At 43.3% G+C, this 8,300-nt stretch overlaps 1 non-coding gene across 1 annotated transcript; it reads left to right on the top strand.

Moving 5' to 3' along the window:
- Positions 1-7,059: 7,059 nt before the first annotated feature.
- LOC122695949 lies at positions 7,060-7,504 on the top strand. Its single transcript, XR_006341673.1, has one exon.
- The last annotated feature ends 796 nt before the right edge of the window (positions 7,505-8,300 follow it).

Genomic DNA, 8,300 nt, shown 5'->3' with positions numbered 1-8,300 from the left:
TTCCTCGGGGCGAAGTGGGTAATCTGGGCGGTAGACCCTGGGCGGCTCCCTAATGGGCCTTACTGTCGTCCCCTTCACCGCGCCAATTTGCTCCCCGCGTCCGTCGCTTCGCCTGGTGAAAAGGTTTCTCCCCGGCGTTTTCGGGCACTGTGGTCACATGTAATCTTGAGACACGTCCAAAATAAAAAACAGTGTAATCTATAAGTAACTTTAAGAAAACTTTTACCCGGGACCAGAACCAGTGCATTTCCCCGCCCTTATTCCCACCCACAATCCGAAATTTTTAAAGTGCTTGGGAGTAAAACAGATAGTACTAAGCCGGTTTAAAAAAAAAATGTTACAGGTTTTGTCTGTGTCTTCTTTAAAATTTTTTTAGGTGTTTCAGGTGTATAGCACAGGGGTTCAGTTATATATATTCTTTTTCAAATTATTTTACGTTATAGCTTGTTACAAGTTATATAGTTCCCTGTGCCACATATATTAGGTCCTTGTTTGTTTATTTCGGGTTGTGCTAGGCGTTTCTTGCTGCGAGGGGGTACTACTTTTCTAGTTCTAATGGTCAGGTTTCTCACTTCATGGCTTCTCTTGTTGCAGGAGCACAGGCTCTAGGGCTCCAGGGCTTCAGTAGTTGCGGCTCCTTGACACTAAAGTACAGGCTCAATAGTTGTGGACCATGGGTTTAGTTGCTAGGCATTTGTGGGATTTTCCCTGACCAGGGATCTAACACATGTCACCTGTGTTGACTGGCGGATTCCTTGCCAGTGAGCCACCAGGGAAGTACGGTTTGTTTTGTATACAAGGTTTTGTTTTGTTTTCTAGAGAACCATTGTTTATGAATTAACCCGTACTCCAAATACTTTTTCATGGAATGGATATATATGTTCAGTTCAGTTCAGTCGCTCAGTCGTGTCCGACTCCCTGTGACCCCATGAATCGCAGCACGCCAGACCTCCCTGTCCATCACCAACTCCTGGAGTTTACTCAAACTCATGTCCATCGAGTCGGTGATGCCATCCAGCCATCTCAACCTCTGTCGTCCCCTTCTCCTCCTGCCCCCAATCCCTCCCAGCATCAGGGTTTTTTCCACTGAGTCAACTCTTTGCATCAGGTGGCCAAAGTACTTGAGTTTCAGCTTCAGCATCAGTCCTTCCAATGAATACTCAGAAATTATCTCCGCTAGGATGGACTGGTTGGATCTCCTTGCAGTCCAAGAAACTCTCAAGAGTCTTCTCCAACACCACAGTTCAAAAGCATCAATTTTTCGGCGCTCCGCTCTTCACAGTCCAACTCTCACATCCATACATGACCACTGGAAAAACCATAGCCTTGACTAGAGGGACCTTTGTTGACAAAGTAATGTCTCTGCTTTTAAATATACTGTCTAGGTTGGTCATAACTTTCCTTCCAAGGAGTAAGCGTCTTTTAATTTCATGGCTGCAGTCACCATCTGCAGTGATTTTGGAGCCCCCAAAAATAAAGTCTGACACTGTTTCCCCATCTATTTGCCATGAAGTGATGGGACCAGATGCCATGATCTTAGTTTTCTGAATGTTGAGCTTTAAGCCAACTTTTTCACTCTCCTCTTGCATTTTCATCAAGAGGCTTTTTAGTTCCTCTTCACTTTCTGCCATAAGGGTGGTGTCATCTGCATATCTGAGGTTATTGATATTTCTCCCGGCAATCTTGATTCCAGCTTGTGCTTCTTCCAGCCCAGTGTTTCTCATGATGTACTCTGCATCTAGGTTAAATAAGCAGGGTGACAATATACAGCCTTGCCGTACTCCTTTTCCTATTTGGAACCAGTCTGTTGTTCCATGTCCAGTTCTAACTGTTGCTTCCTGACCTGCATATAGGATATATGTTAATAAGGTACAAATATCTGTTGAGTTTTAAAATGCAGTAAGAGCTTTCTGCTTGGCACTCAAGTGAATGATATTGGTTTATTGGTTTCATGTGAGTTTATTTTATGAGTTAATAATATTTTTGTTGCCCTACAAGTTCATTGAAAATGAGTTCAGTTAGGTGAAAAAGTTTTCCCTGGGAGACTGGACCCCCAAGCCCCAAAAAATAGCTGTACCTGACATCTGTAGGGACCTGGCTTTGGGTCCCTCCTAGCTTCCTTTAAGGGCCAAGAAATGTGTACAGGACTCACCTACCATGAGTCTTGTTTCAATCACGTTAAATTTGAGATAAGTATATTTTTTGTTTACTCAAAAGTTGTACTAGGTGTAAATTCCTTATTTTCCTAAGGCTAATAAACTATTCACACGTTACAACAACGATAAACAATAAAGCTTTTTCTTGTTTTCCACATCACTAATTTACAACTTACCCCATCCTAAGCAACCTTATAAACCTTTTTCCAGTCATTGTTCTTTAGTTGCTAAGTTGTGTTTGACTCTTTCATGACCCCATGGACTGTAGCCAGCCATGCTCTTCTGTGTATGGGAATTCCTAGGTAAGAATACTGGGGTGGGTTACCATTTCCTTCTCCAGGGCATCTTCCTGACCCCACGATTGAACCCACATCTCTTGCTTGGCAGGTGGACTCTTTACCTGTGAGCTATCAGGGAAGCATGTTTCCAATTAAATAAGTGATTGTACTTCCACCTTAAAGTATATTCCCATAGAGGCACCATCTTTACTGGGCTTCCCAGGAGGCACTAGCAGTAAAGAACCTGCTTGCCAATGCAGATGTAAGAGAGAGATACAGGTTGGATCCCAGGGTCAGGAGGATCCCCTGGAGGAGGAAATAGCAATCCACTTAAATATTCTTGCCTGGAGAATCCCATGGACAGAGGAGCCTGGCAGGCTACACTCAATAGGGTCACAAAGAGTCGGCAGGACAGAAGCAACTTAGCATGCACCATCTTCACTTACTCTCTTATTGGTGAAGCCTTATGTTTTTACCTATCAACGAGGTGATCTTCCTGTGATAATCAGCCTTTTGGAATTTTCCCAGGTAATTCTTCAGTCTCTTTTACAAAAGCCTATTAAAATGGTATGTGTTCTCAGTTCAGTCGCTCATTCGTGTCTGACTCTTTGCAGCCCCATGGACTACCACACACCAGGCTTCCCTGGCCTTTACCAACTCCGAGAGTTTGCTCAAACTCATGACCATTGAGTCGATGATGCCATCCAACTGTCTCATCCTCTGTCATCCCTTCTCCTCATGCCTTCATTCTTTCCCAGCATCAAGGTCTTTTCCAATGAGTCAACTCTTCACATCAGGTGGCCAAAGTATTGGAGTTTCAGCTTCAGCATCAGTCCTTCCAATGAACACCCAGGACTGATTTCCTTTAGGATTGACTGGTTTGATCTCCTTTCAGTCCAAGGGACTCTCAAGTCTTCTCCAACCACAGTTTGAAAGCATCAGTTCTTTGGCACTCACCCTTCTTTATGGTTGAACTCTCACATCCATACATGACTACTGGAAAAACCATAGCTTTGACTAGACGGACCTTTGTCAGGAAAGTAATGTCTCTGTTTTTTAATATGCTGTCTAGATTTATCATAGCTTTTCTTTCCAGGAGCAAGCATCCTTTAATTTCATGGCTGCAGTCACCATCTGCAATGATTTTGAAGCCCAAGAAAATAAAGTCTGTCATGGTTTCCATTGTTTCACCATCTATTTGCCAAGAAGTGATGGGACTGGATGCCATGAGCTTCATTTTTTGAATGTTGAGTTTTAAGCCAGCTTCCTCACTCTCCTCTTTCACTTTCATCAAGAGACTCTTTAGTTTCTCTTTGCTTTCTGCTGTAAGGCTGGTATCATCTGCATTTCTGACGTTATTGATATTTCTCCTGGCAATCTTGATTCCAGCTTGGGCTTCATCCAGCTGGCATGTACTCACATGATGTACTCTGCATATAAGTTAAATAAACAGGGTGACAATATACAGCCTTGGAGTACTCCTTTCCCAGTTTGGAACCAGCCCATTGTTCCATGTCCAGTTCTAATTTTGGAACTGACCTGCATACAGATTTCTCATGAGGCAGGTAAGGTGGTCTGGTATTCCCATCTCTTTTAGAATTTTCCACAGCTTGTCATGATCCACACAGTCAAAGGCTTTGGTGTAGTTAATAAAGCAGAAGTAGATGTTTTTCTGGAACTCTCTTGCTTTTTCGATGATCCAGCAGATGTTGACAATTTGATCTCTGGTTCCTCTGCCTTTTCTATTTCCAGCTTGAACATCTGGAATTTCTTGGTTCATATTCTGTTGAAGCCTTGCTTAGAGAATTTTGAGCATTGCTTTAATAATGTGGGAGATGAATGCAATTGTGCAGTAGTTTGAACAGTCTTTAGCATTGCCTTTCTTTGGGATTGGAATGAAAACTGACCTTTTCCAATCCTGTGACCACTGTTGAGTTTTCCAAATTTGCTGGCACATTGAGTGCAGTACTTTCATAGCATCATCTTTTAGGATTTGAAATAGCTCAACTGGAATTTCATCACCTCCACTAGCTTTGTTCATAGTGATGCCTCCTAAGGTCTACTTGACTTCACATTCCAGGGTGTCTGGCTCTAGCTGAGTGATCTGGGTCATTAAGATCTTTTTTGTATAGTTCTTCTGTGTATTCTTGCCACATCTTCTTAATATCTTTTGCTTCTGTTAGGTTCATACCGTTTCTGTTCTTTATAGTGCCCGTTTTACATGAAATTTTCCCTTGGTATCTCTAATTTTCTTGAAGAGATCTCTAGTCTTACATTCTATTGTTTTCCTCTATTTCTTTGCATTGAGAAGGCTTTCTCTCTCCTTACTGTTCTTTGGAACTCTGCATTCAGATGGGTATATCTTTCCTTTTGTCCTTTGCCTTTAGCATCTCTTTTCTCAGCTGTTTTACCATTTATTTAAATACAGTGGATTAAAGATGTGGATTCAGTTGAGCAGAAGGGTATGTGGAGTGGTTCCTGAAGTTAGATTCATATGGGCTACTTAACCATGATTGGTGGTTTTGTTTGTTTACTGTTTTGTTGTTGTTGTTTCTGAAGTGAAAAATCATAATGCTTCATTGAAGGAACACAAAAGGACTTTCTTGGGAATAAGTTGTACTTGCAAGGAGAGAACTGGAGGGTTAGTGTGTTTTCAAAAGGTCTGCAAAGAACTCAAGATGATAGGGTATCTTCACTCTAGTGCATTACCACTAATGTCAGTGAAGGGAGCTGGCTATTTGTTGTCCTCTTTCAAACATGTGTTACTAACTCCTGCCTTCCAGGTAACTGACATTGGAAACAACCTCACCTATCTCCTATTTGCCCCTCCTTATCTGTTCTCCGCCCCTTCCCTGCTCTTGTGCCAGGGAGGGCTGACTCACCTGGATTACACCTGTGATAATCCCGTGTCCTGCTTGGTATCTCTGCGGATTCAGAGTGGGAAGTATCTGCTGTAGATTCAAGGCCAGAAGATAGTGGGGTCATAGTCCTTATTCCCCAAGATGGATACAAGGGTTGACTGCAGACTCTAAGCATTCCCTTTGCCTCCAGAGGCCTAAGTGTAATAATAACTGCTAGCCCTTGAGGTAGTGCACCATCCCTGTTGGTTTTCCCTGACTCTTACCTGCACCTCTGTCAGTAATTTAAGGTATGTGTGTGCTTAGTCGTGTTTGACTCTTTGGGACGCTGTGGACTGTAACCCACCAGGCTTCGTCAGTCCCTGGGATTCTCCAGGCAAGAATACTAGAGTGATTTGCCATTTCCTCTTCCAGGGGATCTTCCCGACCCAGGGATTAAGCCTCTTGGGGCTCCTGCATTGGCAGACAGATTCTTTACCACTGAGCCATTTGTTGGCAGCCCTCAAATAATTTAATAATTTTCTTCAAATTATTCAGTTTGCGCTTTCCACCTAATATCTGATGGGAACCTGCCTGACCTCATTTGCCACTGCTGAACCTCCTAGGTTAAATCATTTGGCCGGTCCCCTGCTAGTTTCTGCCTCTGCTTCTTAGTTCAAAATTAACGAAAAAAGACTCGATTTAATTTATTTTTTTGTACCCCGATCACACAGATCATTAGCCATCCCATGAATTATTTGCCCTTGGGTAGGCTGCCTATCTGGCCTGGAGAAACAAGTTATTTGGTTCAAAATACTGCCATCAAGGCAATGGGCATGGGAAAACCAGCTACCGATAGGAATGTGAGAGAGGTACGTCCTTTAACCAGGTTTCCTTCCCTTTTCCCTATCTTAGTGAGTGTACCACCATATAACCTAGGAGTGACCCTTTCACTCCCTTAACCCTCACCCTCCATAATCTAATAATTTACAAATATCACTCAAGCATCTGCCAAGCAGTGTTCTAGACACTCACCAAGACCAGTTGATTGTACCTCCTAAGTGTCTATCACAAAGTCTTCCTTTCTCCACTGCCACCACCCTACTCTTACTGCCTTTATGCTTCTGTAACACTGTTACATTGAAAAGACTAATGCTGAAGCTCCAATACTTTGGCCACCTGATACTAAGTGTCCACTCACTGGAAAAGACCCTGATGCTGGGAAAGATTGAAGGCAAAAAGAGAAGGGAACAGCAGAAGATGAGATGGTTGGATGGCATCACAGTCTTGATGGACATGAGTTTGAGAGAACTCTGACAGTGAAGGACAGGGAAGCCTGATGTGCTGCAGTCCATTGGGTCGCAACGAGTAGGACATGACTTAGTGACTGAACAGTACTGTTACAATCTTTTAACTGGCCAGCCTCTCTCCCTCCACTTAGATTTACTTAATATAATTACTGTGAAGATTACATAAGATAATATGTGTAAAATGCTTACCAAGAGCTTAGCTCAATAATACTACCTATTTTTATGCTTCTAAATGCATATGCTTAACCAAGCATTAATTTTACTGCATTACCAAGGTTAGAAGTCTGATCTTTTTTTTTTTAATGGGAAACAGGAATCTAGAACAGAGGTACAGGATTATCTTTTCAAAAAAGAAAGAATGGGTCTCTAAGTGTCAGAAGTAATGGAATATCTAAAGTAATTATACAAATTTGATGATCACATGTTCAAATGAACCTCTAAGAGGTGAATCTTGCTTTTCCTGTTTAGAATATGTTAATATAACCAGAGGGAGAGCGGGCTGGAAGTTAGGTTACTGTGAATTGCTATGTGGTGTTGTGTGTGGTGTGTGGGGGGGGTGGGGGTGGGGGGCGGCGCGTGTAGGCCGAGTGTGTGAGTGGACGCGTGAATGTGTGAGTGGATGAGTTAATGTGTGAGTGCGTGTGCCTGCCCCTGCGCCCCCTCGCCCGGCCTACACGTTAATCTTATTTGATCGGGTTGTGACTCCAGCCCCGCCGGGCCGACCCGAAATGAAAAGCTTCCCTCCTGCGAAGCCCTTCCTCGGGGCGCTGTGCAGCGAGGCCCCTTGGGCGGTGGCAACGCCGTGGCCCCGGAGGTTCCGGAGCCGGTCCTATGGTGCCCGGCGCTCAGAAGTGATGAATTGATCAGATAGACGAGGCCGGTCTTGTCCCGCGCCATTGATTATCGAGGCGATTCTGATCTGAAAAAAAAAAAAAAAACAGAATATGTTAATATATATCTTCAAGGGACTTTCCAAAGTCCTAAAGTTCAAGGAGAAGATAAAACTGAGCCCAGAGATTTTTTTTTAGACTTTTATTTTTTTGGTTGTGCTGGGTCTTCATCAATGAGAGAGGGCTTCTCTAGTTGCAGAGATTGGGGGCTTCTCTTGTTGTGGAGCATAGGCTCTAACCACACAGACTTCAGTAGCTGTGGTGCATGGCTTAGTTGCTCCATGGCATGTGGGATCTTTCCCGACCGGGGATAGAAACTATCTCCTGTGTTGGAAGGGGTGTTCTTAACCACTGGATCACCAGGGAAGTCCCCTAGAGGTGGTTTTTTTTTTTTTTAATTCATATATTTTTGGCTGTGCTAAGCCTTCATTGCTGCGTGCAGGCTTTCTCTAGCTGTGGTGAGCGGGAGCTACTCTCTAGTTGTGGTGCACCAGCTTCTCACTGTGTTGGCTTGTCTCATTGCGGAGCACGGAATTTAAGACAGGTGGGTTTCAGTAGTTGTCATGCACAGGCTTAGTTGCCCCTCTGTATGTGGGATCTTCCCAGACAAGGAATGAAACCCATGTCCCCTGCACTGGCAAGCAGATTCTTAACTGCTGGACCACCGGGGAAGTCCCGAGTTAATTTTTTTAACTACCCATAAAATAACAATTTTTTAAAGATTTTTAAACTAGATATACTAAGCCATGATTACCTCCTATTGCAGAGCCTTAGGCTCTGTTTATCATAATAATTGCTTTAATAATGAGCTAATTCTAAGGTAAGTAGT

Source organism: Cervus elaphus, chromosome 5 (assembly GCF_910594005.1).
Source record: "Cervus elaphus chromosome 5, mCerEla1.1, whole genome shotgun sequence".
In the NCBI taxonomy this organism is placed as follows: Eukaryota; Metazoa; Chordata; class Mammalia; order Artiodactyla; family Cervidae; genus Cervus; species Cervus elaphus.
Note: the sequence above shows the minus strand (reverse complement) of the source record. Positions and strands in the feature narration are given on the sequence as shown.